The following is a 20,232-nucleotide window of genomic DNA, read 5'->3' on the forward strand; positions in this document are numbered from 1 at the left end:
GTGGGAAATCCACAAGCAGGATTTGAGCGCTCTTCCCTCCTGTTGTTTCCAGCAACCAATTTCAGAAGCCTCTAGCTGGGATAGATGGGCCTCTGGCTTGACCCATCAGGTTCTTTGGACTGTTTTGTCACATGAACAGGGGACGAGAGTATTTGCCATAAGGATATAGGAAAAGGTAAAGGTAAAGGACCCCTGGACGGTTGAGTCCAGTCAGAGGCGACTATGGCATGTGGTGCTCATCTCGCTTCAGGCCAAGGGAGCCGGCATTTGTCCACAGACAGCTTTTCCGGGTCATGTGGCCAGCAGGACTAACGTGCTTCTGGTGCAACAGGACACCGTGATGGAAGCCAGAGCGCATGGAAACGCCGTTTACCTTCCCACTGCAGTGGTACCTATTTATCTATTTGCACTGGTGTGCTTTCGAACTGCTAGGTTAGCAGAAGCTGGGACAGAGCAATAGGAGCTCACCCCATCGCAGGGATTCGAACTGCTGACCTTCCGATCAGCAAGCCCAAGAGGCTTAGTGGTTTAGACCACAGCACCACCCACGCCCTAGCTTCCCGTGGCAAATGTGTTTTTCTGGACCAGCTCTCATTTGTTTCATTCATGTCTTCAGTTGTATTTATCTTGATCTGCAGATGCCCTTAAGAACCTCTCCCGCACAGCCCACAGCATCAGAGGGAAGGCTTGAAGTCTGGATTGAAGCCATCTGAACCAGTTAAATTAGACAGCAAACAGGATAAGCATAAAAATACTTGACTGTTGCCTGCGCAGAATGGAGAACGTGTAAAGATGGAAACCTGGAGGCCGGGGTTCTCTCTGGAGGCCCAAGAACAGCTGGTACTTGTCCTGCTGCACCGATCCTGCCATTTCCCCTCCTGGTTTTCCCAGGGCCATTGGCTCCCCAGCCCAAACGTTTTCTGAAGGAGACAGGGCACCAGAAGGTCTGGTTCTTCAGAGGCGAGCTGGTAATTATCTGCCTTGTGAGATGGAGGAACACAGACTTGCCAAATGTGACTCTTTCTACCTTGGGAAACATTTAATAAGCACTGTTTAATGAGGCAGAAACAAACATGGGAATTAATTAATTAATAGGTGTCGCAAGGGCCAAGGAAGCAAAGGAAATAAAGGGAAGGAGAATTAAAATGTGCCCGAAACACCTTGGGAGATCACTGAGCTGCTGAAGCTTCCCCAAGGGTCCTGGTTAACCCCTTTCCTGAGGAACCGCAGGGAGGGGAAGGAATTCTACGGCATCTCCACTTCTGCAAGGGGGTCTGAAGTAAAGAGGGGGAAAGAGGAGGCCATAGAGCAAGGGCCAGGGATGTTTCCAAGGGCCGCATTCCCGTGGCAGTGGTGGGTGGGCGGCGAAATCTATACACCTGATCACACACTTCTCTGTTTCTTCCATCGAGACAAGCAAAAGGCTTTTTATCTGAGTTAGAATCATAGCATTGTAGGGTTGGAAGGTACCCCAGGGGTCATCTAGTCCACCCCCCTGTGCAATACAGGCAGCAAAGAACACAAGGAACCCCAATGCAAGTCCGGCCAGTTGGATGGAGCCCTGAGGATGATTGATGGCAGGGTCCACCAAGAGGCACAGCAAATTATAGGCCATTGGGGTTGCCAAGTTGCCAAGAAGGAGGCTTGAATCTCCAGGTGGAGATTGCCAAGTTGCCAAGAAGGAGGTTGCCAAGTTGCCAAGAAGGAGGCTTGAATCTCCAGGTGGGTGAGAGCACATTCCCTACCTAGACTTCCTAAGCAGGTGACTTCCTTGCTTCAGCTGGACCTGGACCATACCCTTCAAGTGTCCCAATTTTCCTGGGACATTCCTGGAATTACAGAAGCCATCCCAGCTTCTGATTTGCTCCTAGGTAAAGGTAAAGGGACCCCTGACCATTAGGTCCAGTCGTGACCGACTCTGGGGTTGCGGCGCTCATCTCGCGTTATTGGCCGAGGGAGCCGGCATACAGCTTCCAGGTCATGTGGCCAGCATGACAAAGCCGCTTCTGGCAAACCAGAGCAGCACACGGAAACGCCGTTTACCTTCCCGCTATAGCGGTACCTATTTATCTACTTGCACTTGACATGCTTTTGAACTGCTAGGTCGGCAGGAGCTGGGACCAAGCAACGGGAACTCACCCTGTCACGGGGATTCGAACCACCAACCTTCTGATCAGCAAGCCCTAGGCTCTGTGGTTTAACCCACAGCGCCACCCGCATCCCAATGGAATGTCCTATTTTCCTCCTCCAGCGCTGCTGCCGCCAAGCTCAGGGAGGAGGATGAGCCAGCCTTGGTGCTTGCAGTGGTGCCATGCTCTTGTGTGAGATACATGTCCCGATTTTCATCAGAGGACTGTTAGAGGGTGTGGAACATCCACTTTGATTTTTTAAACCGGGAAGGACGGGGTATAAATAAAAAATTATTATTATTATTTATTTGGCTAAGGTTTCTGCCTTCATTTCCAAGCAGTGATATGTCGGTTCATTCATTAGACTTTGTGCTTCTTATGTGAATGACATGCTCTCTGCAACTGTGGTTAATTTTTGTGCTTAATGACATCACTGGGGTCCACCCCCGTAGCATCGCCCAGGTCTCAGGTTGCATACCTGCCAAGTTGCTGTCAGAGAAATAAGGGACCGGGCCGGAAATAGCAGACCGGAAGTAGCGCTGCCGCCATTTTGGAACTGGGCGGAGCATGCTCAGAAGTGACTTTTGATGCTGCTTTGCCCAGTTCCAAAATGGCCGCCGTGCCAGAAGTCGCACTGCAGCCATTTTGGAACTGGGCAGAGCAGCATCAAAAGTCGCTTCTGAGCATGCTCCGCCCAGTTCCAAAATGGCCGCCGTGCCAGAATAAACCAGGGAAAAACAAAAAATTCTGTTTTTTCAGCTAGGAACAGCTGGAAAAACGGGGATTTCCCGGGGAAAACGGGAGACTTGGCAGCTATGCAGGTTGGGGCCCTGAAATCTTAGGGTCTGGTATGCTCCTGACCTGACATCCCCGCGAGTCCTTGTCTGATGAGGAGCTGGAATTGGGATTCAGCTGGAGAGGGAAGCATTTCAGAAAGTTTGCAGACTAGGAGGCATGGAGGGTTGGAATTGGAGGAGGAGGAAGGAGACTGAGAGGCAGAAGTACCTGCAGAGCATCTAGGGAGTTAGAGAGGCAAGACCAAAGTAAGGACAGAGGAGAATGTCACTTGGTCCGCATTTTTAAAGCAATTGACCTAATTCGCACCACCTGGACAAATGCATGGATTGGAATGTAATTATCCTTTGAATTTCACACTTCCCTGAATTTGGAGATACAGTTCCTGGCTCAGAAGATGCCCGAAAAGTGTTTTAAATGTGTATTTTAGGATAAAATACATTCAGAAACGTGTACGTTGAGATAAAATACATATTTAAATACATATTTTGTGATAGCATGCGTATTCATGCATATATTTAAATATGAATTTTCATAAGGGTTTTTCTAAGGGGGGGGGAATGGCAGCTTAATGAGAAACTGGGAAGAATAGACGGATGAATAAACACATGCAAAATGGATGCGGACCAGAAATAGATTGATCCCTAGACCAGAGCCTGGCTGTTAATCAAGGAAAGATCCGTACCTGACCTGGAAACAATTATAGGCAAGAGGAGAGCAACCAATGGTATATTTGGGAGAAGAACTTTGTGGGCTCCAAAAGGATACTCATCCTTTTGCTTCCGTGTTATGGGCTCAAAGGGGTATCAAAGCTTCTTGGTTCAAGACCTGATCAATACTGACAGTGGTTTATTGAGGTCAGAGTTACTTTCTGTGCCTGTCACTGCCTGGTGCATTAATAGATATTTCTAGAACAGCCAGTAATTGCCTATCCCTTTGTTATCCCAAAAACCTGTTCTTCTGGAAGGTAGCTGAAGCCACACTGAGCTGCAGACTGCATTTCATAGGATCATAGACCCTTAGAGCTGGAAGGGAACCAAGGGTCATCCAGTCCAACCCCCTGCAATGCAGGAATCTCAGCTAAGGCATCCATTGACATTATGCGTCTAGGACAGGGGTCCCCAGACTACGGCCCGGGGGCCGGATGCGGCCCAATTGGCCTGCCAATCCGGCCCACGACGACCCCCGCCCGCTCTTATGGCGTGCAGCACGGCAGCGCTCTTCCGGGTCGGGAAAAAAGCACCGAAAATCCTTTGTGCGCATGTGTATGGGCCTCTCCCAACCCGGAAGAGGTCATTTCTGGTGCACTTCCGGGTCGGGGGAGGCCCATACGCATGTGCACAACGGATTTTTGGCGCTTTTCCCACCCTGGAAGCGCGCCGCCGCACACTCCCCCGCCCGCCGGCCCGCACAGGCGCGCGCTCCCCCGTCCTCTGGCCCACCGCGCGATCGGCGCGGCGGGAACCGGCCCAAACGCCGGTAAGTCTGGGGACCCCTGGTCTAGGATATGGCGTACTCCTCAACTGTCCTGATTTGAGCGAGACATCTCGGAATTGATTGGATTCTGCAATGTCCTGTTTTGGGGCATGAGTCAGCTGGCTTGCGCTACAATGCTGGACCAAAAGACACTCATCCTTTTGTCTGGGCCAAAAGACACTCATTTTGTGGTCTCGCACTCTTGCATGAGTCAGTTAGCAGCCGTGAGAGCTTGGGACCAAATAACGAGAGTCTGGATTTTGATCAGCAGGTTTGGAAGTTATGATATGAGCAGAAACATATATACATATCTACCTATCTATCTATCTATCTATCATCTATCTATCTATCTATCTATCTATCTATCTATCTATCTATCTATCTATCATCTATCTGTCGTTAGATCAGGGTGGGGAAACTCTGGTCCAGGAGCCAAATGCAGACTCCAAGTCCTCTGTATCTGTCTCTCAGATCTCTCCCTCCGACTGAAATTATTCCCCACCTGCTGTTTGAAGGAGACTGACATTGCCATAGTACCAGCAGCGGGCTGGTTCAGGCAAGGCTTCTCCCCTAACCTGGTTCATCGCATGGAGGAGGGTGAATGCTCACCTGCCTTTGAACACGTCCGGAGCACCATCCTTGCATGTCTTGGTGGAGACAGAGCATACAATTACAACTCACGCCTATGTGTAGCAATGCCATGGTTGCAGTTTGAGACTACCTGCCTAGTGCATAGGGCCACAGGCAGTAGGCAGGTGTCGCTAACGGTAAGGCAGAGGTGGAGCAGGTGTCCCTTATGGGTCAGATCCAGTCCAATGACTATGAGCCTGCTCGCTCCCACTCCTGCTCTCCTTGCGTAATTACTTAGAGGTGCTATGGAATTCCCACAGGCCTCTAGTAGGGGTGGGGGAGAAATCCAGTTCCATCCACATTTTAGCACAAACCTAATCTGCACATCATGCGAAAGGCTGGACTAGATGAATCCCAAGCCGGAATTAAGATTGCCGGAAGAAATATCAACAACCTCAGATATGCAGATGACACAACCTTGATGGCAGAAAGCGAGGAGGAATTAAAGAACCTTTTAATGAGGGTGAAAGAGGAGAGCGCAAAATATGGTCTGAAGCTCAACATCAAAAAAACCAAGATCATGGCCACTGGTCCCATCACCTCCTGGCAAATAGAAGGGGAAGAAATGGAGGCAGTGAGAGATTTTACCTTCTTGGGCTCCTTGATCACTGCAGATGGTGACAGCAGTCACGAAATTAAAAGACGCCTGCTTCTTGGGAGAAAAGCAATGACAAACCTAGACAGCATCTTAAAAAGCAGAGACATCACCTTGCCGACAAAGGTCCGTATAGTTAAAGCTATGGTTTTCCCAGTAGTGATGTATGGAAGTGAGAGCTGGACCATAAAGAAGGCTGATCGCCAAAGAATTGATGCTTTCGAATTATGGTGCTGGAGGAGACTCTTGAGAGTCCCATGGACTGCAAGAAGATCACACCTATCCATTCTTAAGGAAATCAGCCCTGAGTGCTCCCTGGAAGGACAATACTTTGGCCACCTCATGAGAAGAGAAGAATCCTTGGAAAAGACCCTGATGTTGGGAAAGATTGAGGGCACTAGGAGAAGGGGACGTCAGAGGACAAGATGGTTGGACAGTGTTCTCGAAGCTACGAACATGAGTTTGACCAAACTGTGGGAGGCAGTGCAAGACAGGAGTGCGTGGCGTGCTATGGTCCATGGGGTCACGAAGAGTCGGACACGACTAAACGACTAAACAACAACAATCTGCACTTGCTGGAACAATACACAGGCTGAAATACAGCAGTCCTTCGAAATCCGCACTTCTCTGAATTTTGAGCTGCAGTTCTCCCGTGAAAAATTATTTTATTATCTCACCTCTTTCTCCCAGGAGGTGAAGGTGGCTACATGGTGCTCCCCTTCCTCATATAATCCCCACAACAGCCCTGTGAGGTAGAGTAGGTTGAGAGGCAGTGGCTGGCCACCCAAGGTCACCCAGTGAGTATTTGAACCCTGTTCTCTCAGGTCCCAGTCTGATTTTCCAACTACTACAACACACCTATTTCATAGAATCATAGAACCATAGAACTGTCAAGCTGGAAGGACTGTGAGGGTCATGATCCTACACTTTGTTGAAGGGAAACTCCCCACTGGAGTAGAAATCATATATTGAACAGATGGAAAGCTCTTTAATCTGAGTAGGTTGAAAGCAAAGAGTTTCGTGTGCATGCACACGAAAGCTCATACCAATGACAAACTTAGTTGGTCTCTAAGATGCTACTGGAAGGATGTTTTTTATTTTGTTTCGGCTATGGCAGACCAACACGGCTACCTACCTGTAACTGGAAAATGTTGATCACTTCTCCTACCTGGGCAGTTATCTTTCCACAAGGGCCGACAGTGATGCCGAAATCCAGCATCACCTGAGCTCTACAAGTGCGGCTTTCTCCCGATTTAAGTGCAGAGTGTTTGAGAACCGTGACATTCGCAGGGAAACCAAAATTCTTGCTTACAAAGCTATGGTACTACCAACCTTACTGTATGCATGTGAAGCATGGACCACTTATAAATGCCATCTCCAACTGCTTGAAAGATTCCATCAATGGTGTCTCCAAAAATTTTTTACACATCACTTGCAAAGACAGGTGAACTAATGCCAGTGTACTGGAAAAAGCAAAGATCGCCAGTGTCGAAGCAAAGATTCTTTAACATCAACTTTGTTGGACTTGCCATGTTGTTCGGATGCCTGATGATCATCTTCCAAAGCAACTACTCTATTCCGAACTTAAAAATGAAAAGTGTAATGCTGGTGGTCAACAAAAGAGGTTTAAAGACTCTCTCAAGGCAAATCTAAAAAATATATAGTATAAACACCAACAACTGGGAAACACTGGTCTGCGAGCGCTCCAGTTGGAGAACAGCCCTTACCAAAGGTGTCATGGACTTTGAAGATGCTCAAACTCAGGATGAAAGGAAGAAATGTGCTAAGAGGGAGGCATGTTTGGCAAACCCTCACCATGATCAACTCCCACCTGGAAACCTATGTCCCCACTGGAAGGACATGTGGATCCAGAATTGGCCTCCACGGTCACTTACAGACTCACTGTTAAGACCATGTTCATGGAAGACAATCTTACTCGGCTACAAGCGATCGCGAAAGAAGAAGGAGACCTCTGAATGAATTTCCAATTTTGTTGTTGTTGTTGTTGTTTAGTCGTTTAGTCGTGTCCGACTCTTCGTGACCCCATGGACCATAGCACGCCAGGCACTCCTGTCTTCCACTGCCTCCCGCAGTTTGGTCAAACTCATGTTCGTAGCTTCGAGAACACTGTCCAACCATCTTGTCCTCTGTCGTCCCCTTCTCCTAGTGCCCTCAATCTTTCCCAACATCAGGGTCTTTTCCAAGGATTCTTCTCTTCTCATGAGGTGGCCAAAGTATTGGAGCCTCAGCTTCACGATCTGTCCTTCCAGGGAGCGAATTTCCAATACTGTGATCAAAGAACAGAGGACCTTCAAGCCCTGATCCAGACAACTAATGGCTGGCAACTGGCTAATTGCTACTTGGGAACTGAACTCTGCGCTTCTGGGTGCTCTTTTCTGCTTCCAGTCCTTCTGTAGGACTTTGCCACCTTCTCTGAACAGCGAATTCAATGGAGGAGAGAAAGATGCGGCTAGAACTCTAGTTTGTGCAGGGAGGGGTGTGCAGTTTGCAAAACTTATCAGCATCTAAACAGTCGCTGGAGCAACGGGCCCAGTTGCAGGTAAACAGCTCCCTCCTGGGAGTGCAGCAAGTCTCGGCAGGGGAACCAGCTTTGATCCTGACAGCAGCCCCAGGGATAGAAAGAGAAAGGGCTGGCTCTCTCCCCGCATCCGGCGTGCAATTCTGCTGGCAAGGCAGATACTCCCCAGCGAGCGAAAAGCCTTCCCAGAAGCTTCCTGAACGGCCCTGTGCTTTTCTGTTTGATGCACAGAAATTGTTTCCTGTGCCACAACTGGAGAGGGATGAATAAGGGGATGCTTTCGCTGAAGCAGCAGTTTCCCTGGGCCAAAGCCGAGCTTTCTCTCCTAATGCCTTCTACGCTCAGCAAAGAGGATTTTGTCCACGTTTTCTCTGCCCTCGCAAAGTCCCAGTGTGAGATGGCCTGGGTGGAGTTGGCAGCTCTGCCCGGGGAAGAAGGTATTCATTAGTTGCCAGTGGTGCAGAGAAGAGTTTTGCATCGGATCTGAAAATAGAAAACGAAGCAGATGAGGGCGTTACTAGACGGCGGCAATTAAATCTGCTCTTTCAGAAGGAGTGACCCCAATGCATCAGCTGCTAAAAGTCACAAGGACAAGGTCTTCCTAGGCTCTGCGATCACCTTTTTTTTGTTAGATGCATGGGTTCAGAGCAGGTGAGGTTCAAGCTGAGAACTTTCCAGCTTAAGAGCCATTAAGAGAGGCTAGTGGATCTGGCACATCAGGAGTGGGTGGAAAAAGCAGGAAACTGAGTCAAATTTCTCCATCCATCCCTCGTTGTGGGTAACAGGCGGTGGGAAGTCAAATGGCCAGAAAGATTTTTAATCGGGCAGGGAAATTTATTTTCATTCCCTTTTAGGCTACCTTCAGGGGACCATTGGAGGGTGGAGCCAAAGGCAAAAGTGGGTGGAGCAATACATGCAAATTTTGCCTAGGCTACTTCCCGCAGACATCTCTCTATCCTCCATCCAGAGCCATTGCTGGCGTGCCCTACTCCACATTTGGAACAAGGTTTAGCTGGGGAAGTACTTGAAATCTGAAAGGGGATCAGAGATGGGCAGGTTTTGTTGTATCGGTGTGTTCTGCTTCTGTTTGCTCCTTGCCTGCTTCCCTCCATCACTCACATGCCCCATCCCCATGGCTGGCTTTTCATCACCTCCTGAAAGGTTCAAGTGTCCCCCTTTTCCCCCGGAAATCCTGATGAGCAGAAACCTGAGTCTAATCTACCAAGGCTCTCTTAAGGTGGCCTGATTGCTAGCAGATGCCATCTTTTTTTGGGGGGGGAGTGTGTAGAGGAATTACACAAAGTGGTCGTGTTTGCACTCCATCTTTCCAGTTCTGATTTTTTGTTGGGTATGGAGGGCTTGTTGGTTTTGCAGGGAAAGGCAGAGGTATTTCCCTGGTTGGTTTTTAAACCTGATTTTGGACTTACTGCCTCCAGGAACATTGCAGCTTTTCTCATTAAGTGAAAGGCATCTATATTGCCCATCTTTCCTGCTCACTTTAATTGCCTCCTCAAGTGGCAGACATTGCCATGAAAGGCAGGCAGCCACATAAGGCTGTTTCTACAGTTGTAAAGGTGTCAGTTCAATGCTCTGGTTCTTCCAGGAATAATAATAATAATAATAATAATAATAATAATAATAATAATAATAATAATTTATCCTTTGTACGCTGCCCATCCAGCTGGGTTTCCCCAGCCACTCTGGACAGCTTCCTAGAAAGATTAAAATACATTAAAATGTCACACATTTAAAACTTCCCTAAACAGGGCTGCCTTCAGATGTTTTCTAAATGTGAGGTAGTTGTTTATCTCTTTGACATCTGATGGGAGGGCATTCCACAGGGCGGGCACCACTACCGAGAAGGCCCTCTGCCTGGTTCCCTGTAGCTTTGCTTCTCACAGTGATGAAACTACCAGAAGGCCCTCGTGCTGGACCTCAGTGTCCGGGCAGAATGATGGGGGTGTAGACGCTCCTTCGGGTATACTGGGCCGCTTTAAAAGTCAGCACCAACACTTTGAATTGTGCTCGGAAACATACTGGGAGCCAATGTAGGTCCCACTTCCTATGAAGCAAAGGCCTTGAAGAACGTTGAGGGAAGAACCTCTTGTTTCTTTCAGAGTTTATGCACTCTGATTTGCTAGATTTCCTTAAGCCAGACTTCCCCAAAGTGGAGCTCTTCAGAAGTTTTGGACGATGAGTAACTACAGATAGGTTCCAGGCTAAATCCAAAGGGCTGGGTTTGACCTTTGAAGCCGTTATGTGGGTCAGGACCTGGAACTTCAAGGACCGCCTCTCCCCACATATAGCATTCCAGACTCTTCCAGAGACTCTTTCCCTACAGGAAAGGTCAAGAATGGGGAGAATGAGGACGTCCCAACGAAAGAACAATGGCAAGAAAAACTGATGAGCTATGCGGAACTGGCAAAGTTAACATACAAACTATGAGAGGACAACCATGACTTCAAGGAAGAATGGGAACTTTTAACAAACTATTTAAAAAGACAACAAAAGGACTTGGACTCCTTGGCAGGTTTAGAATAAACACCCACAATGTATTACTAGAACATAAGATAGATAAGGCAATGATATGTACAACTTTATAACATGCAGAGAATAACATGTGTAAACAAATCAGAGGGGGGAACTGAGGGAAGTCTCTGGAGGGTGAAGGAGAGGGAGAGAGGGGAGGGCATAAAAAGGGGGAAAATGTAATTGGTTATATTGATTGATAATGTGTTCTGTTAAATTTGTCCAATAAAAATATTTTTAAAAAAGAAAGAAAGTGGAGAATGGGCCTTCTCAGTGGTGGCTCCCTGCTTATGACGTACCATCACTATCTATATTTAGGCACCAGGCAAAAATGTTTCTTTTTATCCAGACTTTGGACATCTTAACCTGGTAGATTCAGGGTATACCTGTGGCCTCTTCATTGACATTTATTTTTACTGGGATGGATAGCATTTGCCTTTCCTTTTTATATATGCCATTGCTGTGTTTTCGTGTTTTCATCTTGCTTTGGTCTTTATATTCAGTTTTAATATTTGTATTAAGTCACTTTGCGATTCTTTTTGTAAAAAAAAAAAGTAACCACTCAATGTAAGAAATATAAATAAGAAATAAAAAAGAACTCCCATCAGCCTCCACACTGGCAAAGTCTGCCAGAATGGATGTGAAAAGAAAGGGACATTTTTACTCGACGCACTGCAGGGGTTCTCCAATTTCTTAATAATTAACACATTGCTTTAAATTTGATTGGTTCCTTGGTTGGGGGATTGTTGCCATCTGTGTGCTTAAAAAAAGGGATGCTGCACTGTCAGAAAACCTTCAAGTTTCGCCTCTCTCCTTGCTATGTTCTTAACTGATGAGCCGGTTTCTCCACTATCAAAATATCCTGCATCTGATTGAACCAATGTCTTTGGGTAGGTGATTAAGTTGCTTTCTATTCCTTAGCTTTTAGCAATTTGGCACATGATAAGATCATTCTGATGCTTTTTACTCATTTTGGGTAGTTGATGGGGCTCCTTATTCGGGGGGAGGGGGGGCGGCCTTCAGTAAATGTTGGCCTGTTTGTCATTTCTGTTGAGAACGCTTCAACAAGCACCGGAACAGTGAATCAACCAGTGTCTAGAGCAGTATGTTTTCATAGATTTGTACCTCAACATAATGCAGCAAGCTTGCACACTCTTCCCCCAGCATCATGTTCCAATGAGTATTCCCACATCTGGCTCTCATTGCATGAAAGTTAGTATCTCACTAAAAAGGCACTAACCTTTGTACGAAGTCCCTTATGATTCCTTAGGCAAATATCTCACTACAACACCCCACCTCTAACCAAATCCTCATCTAACCACTCTCTGAGTCTATTGATACCTACTTTGCAGCTTTCATCCTTCTTAGAAACATGCTTTTTTAAAATAATAAAAAAAAATTATTTAATATTTTTTAGCCAGTTCAGACTCTCTCTCCTTCCATTCCTGTTGGATTTAGATCTTTTGCAGCCACAGATATATCTCGAGGTCCCAGAGATGTATGTCCCGTGTAATATTTAATATTACACGAAAACCTGATCTATAGGGCAACCCCCTAAGAGAATATGGTTACCTGTAGAGTCTGGTGTGTTAGGACAAATGATTTTAACAAACAACAACAATTGTCCTGAGATCTTGTGATGAAGGGCTGTATAATGATGATGGTGATGATGATGATGCTAATATTTACCCGTCCTCCCCCATAAGGTCCCAGGGCAGATTGCAATGACAAAACTGAACATTAAAAACAGTTTGAAACAAGTGTTGTTGTTGTTTAGTTGTTTAGTCGTGTCCGACTCTTCGTGACCCCATGGACCATAGCACGCGAGGCACTCCATGTGGCTAGATTAAGCTCTGTTGAGTTCCTGTTGTTGTTGTTTAGTTGTGTCTGACTCCTCGTGACCCCATGGACCAGAGCACGCCAGGCACTCCTGTCTTCCACTGCCTCCCACAGTTTGGTCAGACTCATATTGGTGGCTTCAAGAACACTGTCCAACCATCTCGTCCTCTGTCGTCCCCTTTTCCTTGTGCCCTCCATCTTTCCCAACATCAGGGTCTTTTCCAGGGAGTCTTCTCTTCTCACGAGGTGGCCAAAGTATTGGAGCCTCAGCTTCACGATCTGTCCTTCCAGTGAGCACTTAGGGCTGATTTCCTTTACAATGGATAAGTTTGATCTTCTTGCAGTCCATGGGACTCTCAAGAGTCTCCTCCAGCACCATAATTCAAAAGCATCAATTCTTCGGCGATCAGCCTTCTTTATGGTCCAGCTCTCACTTCCATACATCACTACTGGGAAAACCATAGCTTTAACTATACGGACCTTTGTCGGCAAGGTGATGTCTCTGCTTTTTAAGATGCTGTCTAGGTTTGTCATTGCTTTTCTCCCAAGAAGCAGGCGTCTTTTAATTTCGTGACTGCTGTCACCATCTGCAGTGATCAAGGAGCCCAAGAAAGTAAAATCTCTCACTGCCTCCATTTCTTCCCCTTCTATTTGCCAGGAGGTGATGGGACCAGTGGCCATGATCTTGGTTTTTTTGATGTTGAGCTTCAGACCATATTTTGCGCTCTCCTCTTTCACCCTCATTAAAAGGTTCTTTAATTCCTCCTCACTTTCTGCCATCAAGGTTGTGTCATCTGCATATCTGAGGTTGTTGATATTTCTTCCGGCAATCTTAATTCTGGCTTGGGATTCATCCAGTCCAGCCTTTCACAAAAAGAGTCCTACACCTCAAATGCATACCCTCCAACTGCTCCCCAAATACCGGGATCATCATGAAAAACCTTAAGCCATCACGGCTTCTCATGCAGAGTCCCCATTTCCCGGTTTGTGTCCACTATTTTCTTTGCCCCACTGCTTTCTCCAGGGAAACCCTCTTTCTGACATTGAATCAGAACAAACAGAAATTTGGGTTTTCCATGGATTACGTTCTGCTCTGATTCAGTGGCAAAGAGCGGGTTTTCAGGGGAAAGCACCAGGCCAAAGATAAAAGTTCTTGGACACCTGGAAAGCCTGGACCTTTGCCTAGAAATATGAAGCAAAGGGAAGTGTGAATGGGGAAGAGAATGAGGACAAAATGAGAATTGCATGGCTCCACCTATCATTAGGCCGGGCACTATCTTCTGTGGGTCTCTCTGCCTTCTAACCTACAAGTCCTAATGGGCTCCAGCCACCACTGGATAAGAAGCATGCAGCGGTTTATTGTTTTTAAAATGCTTTTATCGTTTTTATCTCTTGTTTGCTGCCCTGGACTCCTTTGGGAGGAAAGGCAGGCTATAAATTCAATAAACAAGCAAGCAAACAAACAAATAAGAAGGGAGAACCCAGACACTGAGGGACAAGGCAAAGCATGGACGGCTGCAGTGGAGAGATTTTTAAGCAAGCATTCCTGCTTCCTGGGAGATGTCAACCATCACAGAAGGCAACCGACAGAGGCCGAGGTGTTGACAATGGGAATGACCAAGCGCCAAATCCATGTCATCCTTTTTGGCTGGCCACTTTTCAAGCTCTCTGAGTGCCCAAAGTAATCTCTTCCTCTTTGGTTGCGAGCTTTAGCTGGGTGACATGTCATTGACATTTGCTGGCGATTAGAGAATATTCCAACCATATGGAGCTGCCCTAGGAATGCACAGCGGGAGTCGAGAGAGAGAATTCTGTTTGCACTGGTATGTAAACACAGACGAAAGCTCAGAATGTGGTTGCCCTGTTTTTCCAACCTGAGTCACTCCCGGCACTCGGAGGTGCGGCTCCATGGTTTTTCCATTTGCCTCAGCAAATCCCCTTGGTTTTGCTTCTGGGAAGGTGAAGGGAAAGCACGTAGTGTTGTGATGGACTCCAGCAGTTACCATTTTGGTAGCCCGGAAAAGAGAGATATTTGGAGAGAGAGAGAGATTTGGAGAGAGAGCGAGATAGAAGTTTTCCTCCCCCTCTCATTATACTGGAACTCTGGGCCATCAAAGGAAGATTCAGGACACAGGAAGTTACTTCTCCACACAACGCATAGATAAACTAAAAACATGGCTGTATTAGCTGTGGAAGCTGGAGCCCAAAAACATCTAACAGATTCCCCTAGGCATGGCCTAGACCTTTTGAGGAAGTTGGGAGGGAAAGAGGTGCAGAGTATGAGAGTTCTTATAACATCCAGTTAAGCCCCACAGTGAACAAAGAGGGCAGCTCAAGTAAGAACAACTGTGCGTACATTAAGTTCTCGTGTTGAAAAAGCTGGGGAAGATCAGGGAAGAGAGGAACCATCTTTTCCATATGGGCTGACGTGGCTACAGTCAGATTCCTTTGGACCCTGGCATAGATCATGTCATCTTCTTTTCGTTGGAACAGCCAGAGGAGTTGAGTCAGAATGGGAGCGGGCCCTATCTACTCCTAGTGATGAATGGATAGGCCTAATTTATCATTACTTCTAGTATTTTAGTGTATTTATGATCGGGTCTGTTTCTAATTACCTCACGCGTGCCCAGAGCAATGGATGGGAGATTTAAACATAAACCTCTCCCTCTTGCATCAGATGTATGTCAAGCAACAAAGGGAGTCGAGTAGCCAGAGTTTCTGAGGGACTGGCTGTACGAGGGCCTTTGGGGGAGGAAGGGCAACGGTCCATCAAATCCTTGGATTGCGGCGTTGAGCGGAGGTCCCTGCATGGAAGAATGCAGTGTGCATCTTCTTCCAGGCAATGACTCACAACAATTGGAGCTTTTGCAAAAGAGCCTTGAGGAAGTGTAGCGAACTCAGATTGCTGAGCCTTTACAGATGATCGTCAGAAGAACCTTGCTACTCAGGTCAAAGGTGTAGGTAGGCCTGCATTCTGTTCTCACAGTTGCTGTTGGTAGCCTCTGTCTGCCTTGAGAGACAATGGAGTGATCCTTTTGTGGGTGAAGTGAATCTGTGTTGGTTTTGCTGCATTAGGAACACTGAAGTGACCTCTGTGGGGCACAAGCCTGGGCAGTGTATATGGAGGTCCTGGGCTGCCCAGATGACAAGACTCCCCTCTTGACCTCACTATGGAAAGCAGAGCTATATATTTGGCACAAGCTTGGCTGCAGGAGTTGCCAGAAGAGACGTACAAGCCACTCTAGGGACTTCTTAGCCTTCTCTTCTCCTAAAGATGTCCTGCAAGGCAGCAGAGGTTTGCGACCAGAGTTTTCCTTCTCCTAGATGGGCTACCTTCCTAGGTTGACTGGCCCCATCTGCCCCAGGAGGAGCACAATGTGATACCAGAGGTGCTACTCCTTCCCTAACACCCCAGCACCCCAGTCCTCACAATGGAAGCCTCTAAACAGGGGCACATTCTGGCTAAGGCAGTATTTGGGCATAATGATGGTGTTTTGAGTTGAATGTCTTTTCTTAAGTACATAACAAGAGCCCCGCTGGATCAAGCCAATGGAGCGTCCAGTTCAGCATGTGGGAAGCCTTCTGCTTTCACAACTGAAGTGACAGATAGAAATACCTGCAGATCAAACACCGTTTTAACCATCAGTCTTGTTTTATTATTATTATTATTCATTAAATTTGTATATTACCCGTCACCCAAAGATCCCAGGGCAGTTCACAACAGAAAAATGCAAAATAAAGAATTTTAAATGTTTCTTCTTCCTGATTTTCCATAGCACTGCATGTACAATGAAATGAATTTTTTTTAAAAATGATTTTAAACACTCACACACTAAGTAAAGCAATTGTACAACCACACCAGGGATGAGAAGAGGTAAAGCTGTGATGTCATGGGGAAGAGCTGTCACCAGTCAGTTGATCATGGATAACCAGCCTACTGCTCTTCAGATGTTGTTCAATTTTGAGTCTCTTCATCCTCAACCAACATGGCCAATGATAAGAAATGATGGGCGTTGTGATTCAGCGACATCTGGAGGGTACCATGTTGATTACACTTGGAGCAGATCACCGTACAGGTGAGTGTCACCGGAAATGACTATGGAGAGTGCCATTGCACTCAGATCCTGCTTGCAAGCTTCTTGTAGGCATCTGGTTGACCATGGTGGGAGCAGGATGCTGGAGTTGATGGACCAGAAGGGCTCTTCTTAGGTCCCTATGTTTTTAGATACAGTAATGCCAAACTAGATGGAGCAATGATCTGAGTCAATATAAGGCAGATTCCTACATTCAACATACTGGTAGCTCCCTTCTGCAGCAAATATGCAGAGGTAGTATTTTCAGTGCTTGACCTTGAAGAGGAAATCCATGATTGGGGCTAAATGCATGGGGGGGGGATGTCTCCAGATTGATGCTACTGCTGTAAAAATGTTACATTCTGCATTCACCCAGTAAAGCAAATCTGTTTGATGATCTCGTTGCAGGATTCGTGCGTTGTTCTTTGATTTTAAGAAGGGAAGGTGCTCAAGGCTGTCACTCGAGGGCCTTCATCAGGGAGTCCTCCTGGCTCTGGTGCACTGCAAACCGGTTGCGGCCAGTTTGGTCTCTCACAGCTTGGAGTGTTCTGGCATGCAGGAAAGATTCTGTTGAGCTCAGCCTGCATTTGCTGTACGTTGCTGTCTCTGAGGGCCAAGAAACATTACAGTGCTATTACTGATCATCTTAAGCAGAGATGGCCCCATTTATGAGCACTGCCTAATGAGAATGGATTAATCTGAAAGGACAGTCCCCCTAAGATGTGGCTGCAAATGCTAAAAAGATGCAAATATTCAATCAAATGCTCACTTCTTGCTTTAATGTATTTCTTGATTGCTTCTTTGCAAGGGAGCATGGGACAAAGACAGAAGATGCTCTGAAAAACTCTTGCATGGAATTGCAAGTTTCCAAACACGATGGAAGGAAATTCCATACAAGCAGGCGGGGGAAGAGACAAAAGAAAAGAGTTAGAGAATAATAATGTCCCTTAAAATCAGCATAATCTCAGATAGGGATGTAAGAAGGCATCGTTTTATGTTCACCTTGCATTCATCGCATGCAGCGCTGTTTTCCTTCCACTGCAATTTGTCTTCTACCAAAGACTATTCCATTTGTATCACTGTCCGCTGCAGCAAAATTATGCCACTTACATAATTTACATTGTCATTATGTCACTGCACCCCATTCCTTTCAGTGCAAAGGAAACACAATGGAAATCGGGGTGTGTGTGTGTGTGTGTGCACATAACTAATATTGTATAATTTGCAGACCGAAAGCAGCAACAGAAGTGAATGCTGATCACATTTGCTGAATTGATCTCCATTTCAGAGATAGGATGAATAAGAAAACAATGGCAATTTCTGCTCCCATTTCTATTCCCCTTGGCATTCTAGGACATCCCTCATCTCAGATGTACTGCTCTTTAAAAGAACAAGCGTGAACAGCTTTGCTGTTTCAAAGAAATGGGTCCTCTGGTGATGCTGTCGTGAGCTGTCTTCCCTAGGACTCTTTTTGCATGTGTGCTATGGCTCTACCACCTTTTGAAATGAGTGGGAACCCCTTGAGAGCAGGGCAAGGAAGGGGCAGACCATCATACCTTCCTTGGTTGCTTCAGTGGCTCAAAGTGGCAAGTCAGTGCCCCGTTAATGACCCTCATAACTCATGTTGTCAGAATTGGCCAAACTGCAGGTGCGAACTCCTTAGTCTGCGCACAAGCACTTTGGGGCTGGGTGTCAACAGGCTGCAGAATGAGCAAGGAAGGAGAGGCCATATTCTCTTCTAGAAGCATGACCCTGTCTCCAAGAATCACCCATTGGCCTATCTCTGGTGAGGCTCACTGGAAGGAAAGATCGTGAAGCTGAGGCTCCAATACTTTGGCCACCTCATGAGAAGAGAAGACTCCCTGGAAAAGACCCTGGTGTTGGGAAAGATTGAGGGCACAAGGAAAAGGGGATGACAGAGGACGAGATGGTTGGACAGTGTTCTCGAAGCTACGAACATGAGTTTGACCAAACTGCGGGAGGCAGTGCAAGACAGGAGTGCCTGGCGTGCTATGGTCCATGGGGTCACGAAGAGTCGGACACGACTAAATGACTAAACAACAACAATCTCTGGTGAGGCTAGGTGATTTTAGACCCTGGGCTTTCCTTACACCCCACATCGTCTAAGTGACTCTGTGTGTTGCATAAGGAAAAGGAGATTGCAGAGGAGCTGAATGAATTCTGTGCATGCATCTTCATGACGGAAGATGTAGGGCAGATGCTTGTGCCTGAACTCACTTTCTTGGTAAGAGCATCTGAAGAACTGAGGCAAATGGTGGCGATAAGAGATGAAGTCCTAGGCCTTATTGACAAAACAAAAACAAACAAATCACTCAATCCAGATGGCATCTTAAAGAACTCAGATGTGAAATCCCTGATTTTGCAACAGAAATATGTGACTTGTTCCTCAGATCAACCTCTGGAAAGTGGCCAAGGCAACATCAAAAGGGGATCCGGGGGGGGCGGGTCTTGGGAAATTACAGGCTGTTTAGCTTAACATCTGTCCCGGGTAAATGGGTGGAAAGATAACTTGATTAAAGATAAAATTTAGTGCTAGGCCCTGCCTGTTTCGGCACATTTGGGGGTGGGGAAGTCTCAGCACTTTCAGATGGGGGTGTACTTTGCGATTTGAAGAAGCGGCTGAGGTTGTTCCCTGCCCCCGCTTCCATGGGTCTGTGGAGACAGCCATCTCCCTTTGCCCAGGAATGCTCCTGGAAAAGATGCTACATCACTCATGCAAATTTAGAAATAGCTTCTGTAATTTAAACAGAAACACAATAGGCCTCCCTGCAGTGGGGAAGACTGGGACCAGGTGGTCTGTGGGCCTCTTCAGTCTGCTACCCTGTGGCTAACATACCCTTCAACATTCCTCAGATGAAAATAGGACAATAGGGCATGATGGTCATCAGCTTTGGGCCCTACTGACTCCTGGAGTGCTTGCATATAATGCAGATTCCTTGGCTAAGACTCTGTTACCCACCATTCCTCTGGATTCACCTTCCTGAACTACATCATCATGGATCACTTTCAGTCATGTCTACTCTCATTCGCCCCCACGGGGACTTGTACTTCCAACACAGGGGCTGCCTTTACTCCCTACCTCCATCAAGATTGCTAACGATTTCATGGTTTCGTGCTGATGGCAGGCTGGGAAAAAATGGAGAAGATCCTAAGAGCGTCCTCAACCCACTGCAGCTTAAACCTACTCTTGTCAAACTCTGCAAAGGAGTCATTTCTTCAGAGTCATCCACATGCAATGATGACCCAGAAACAGGCCTTCTCTGTAGTGGCACATCTGGCCAAGCTTTATATGCCTCTTTGTTTTTGTCCTCTCTGCACAGGATAAAAATGCTTTTCTTTACCTAAAGTGATAATAGTGCTTTACTTTAGAATTGCTATTAAGTTTATTTAAGACTTGTATTTGGACATTTTATCTACTTTTGTGCAACTGAGAAAATAATAATTTGTAAATGGCTGACTGACTGAACCCAAAGGGTGCTCAGAAGATGCTCATTTTTAAGACATTGTTTGGGGAACCTGCTGAACCCCAAGCTTGCAGATGCAATGCACCCTGGTTGCGCACAACATTTCCTGTTGTTCAGATCAGCAGGAACTGCATTATTAATA

The 20,232-nt window shown here is 46.6% G+C and overlaps 1 long non-coding RNA gene across 1 annotated transcript in view; it reads left to right on the forward strand.

Moving 5' to 3' along the window:
* LOC148685774 (uncharacterized) overlaps positions 1 to 2,380 on the forward strand; it is a 29,373-nt gene extending 26,993 nt beyond the window's left edge. The window contains exon 3 of the long non-coding RNA XR_015949914.1: positions 639 to 2,380. This is a non-coding gene — a long non-coding RNA (uncharacterized LOC148685774). The remainder of the gene's footprint in view (positions 1 to 638) is intronic.
* Positions 2,381 to 20,232: the final 17,852 nt, after the last annotated feature.

This window comes from Zootoca vivipara, chromosome 5 (genome assembly GCF_965207765.1).
Source record: "Zootoca vivipara chromosome 5, rZooViv2.hap1.1, whole genome shotgun sequence".
Lineage (NCBI taxonomy): Eukaryota > Metazoa > Chordata > Lepidosauria > Squamata > Lacertidae > Zootoca > Zootoca vivipara.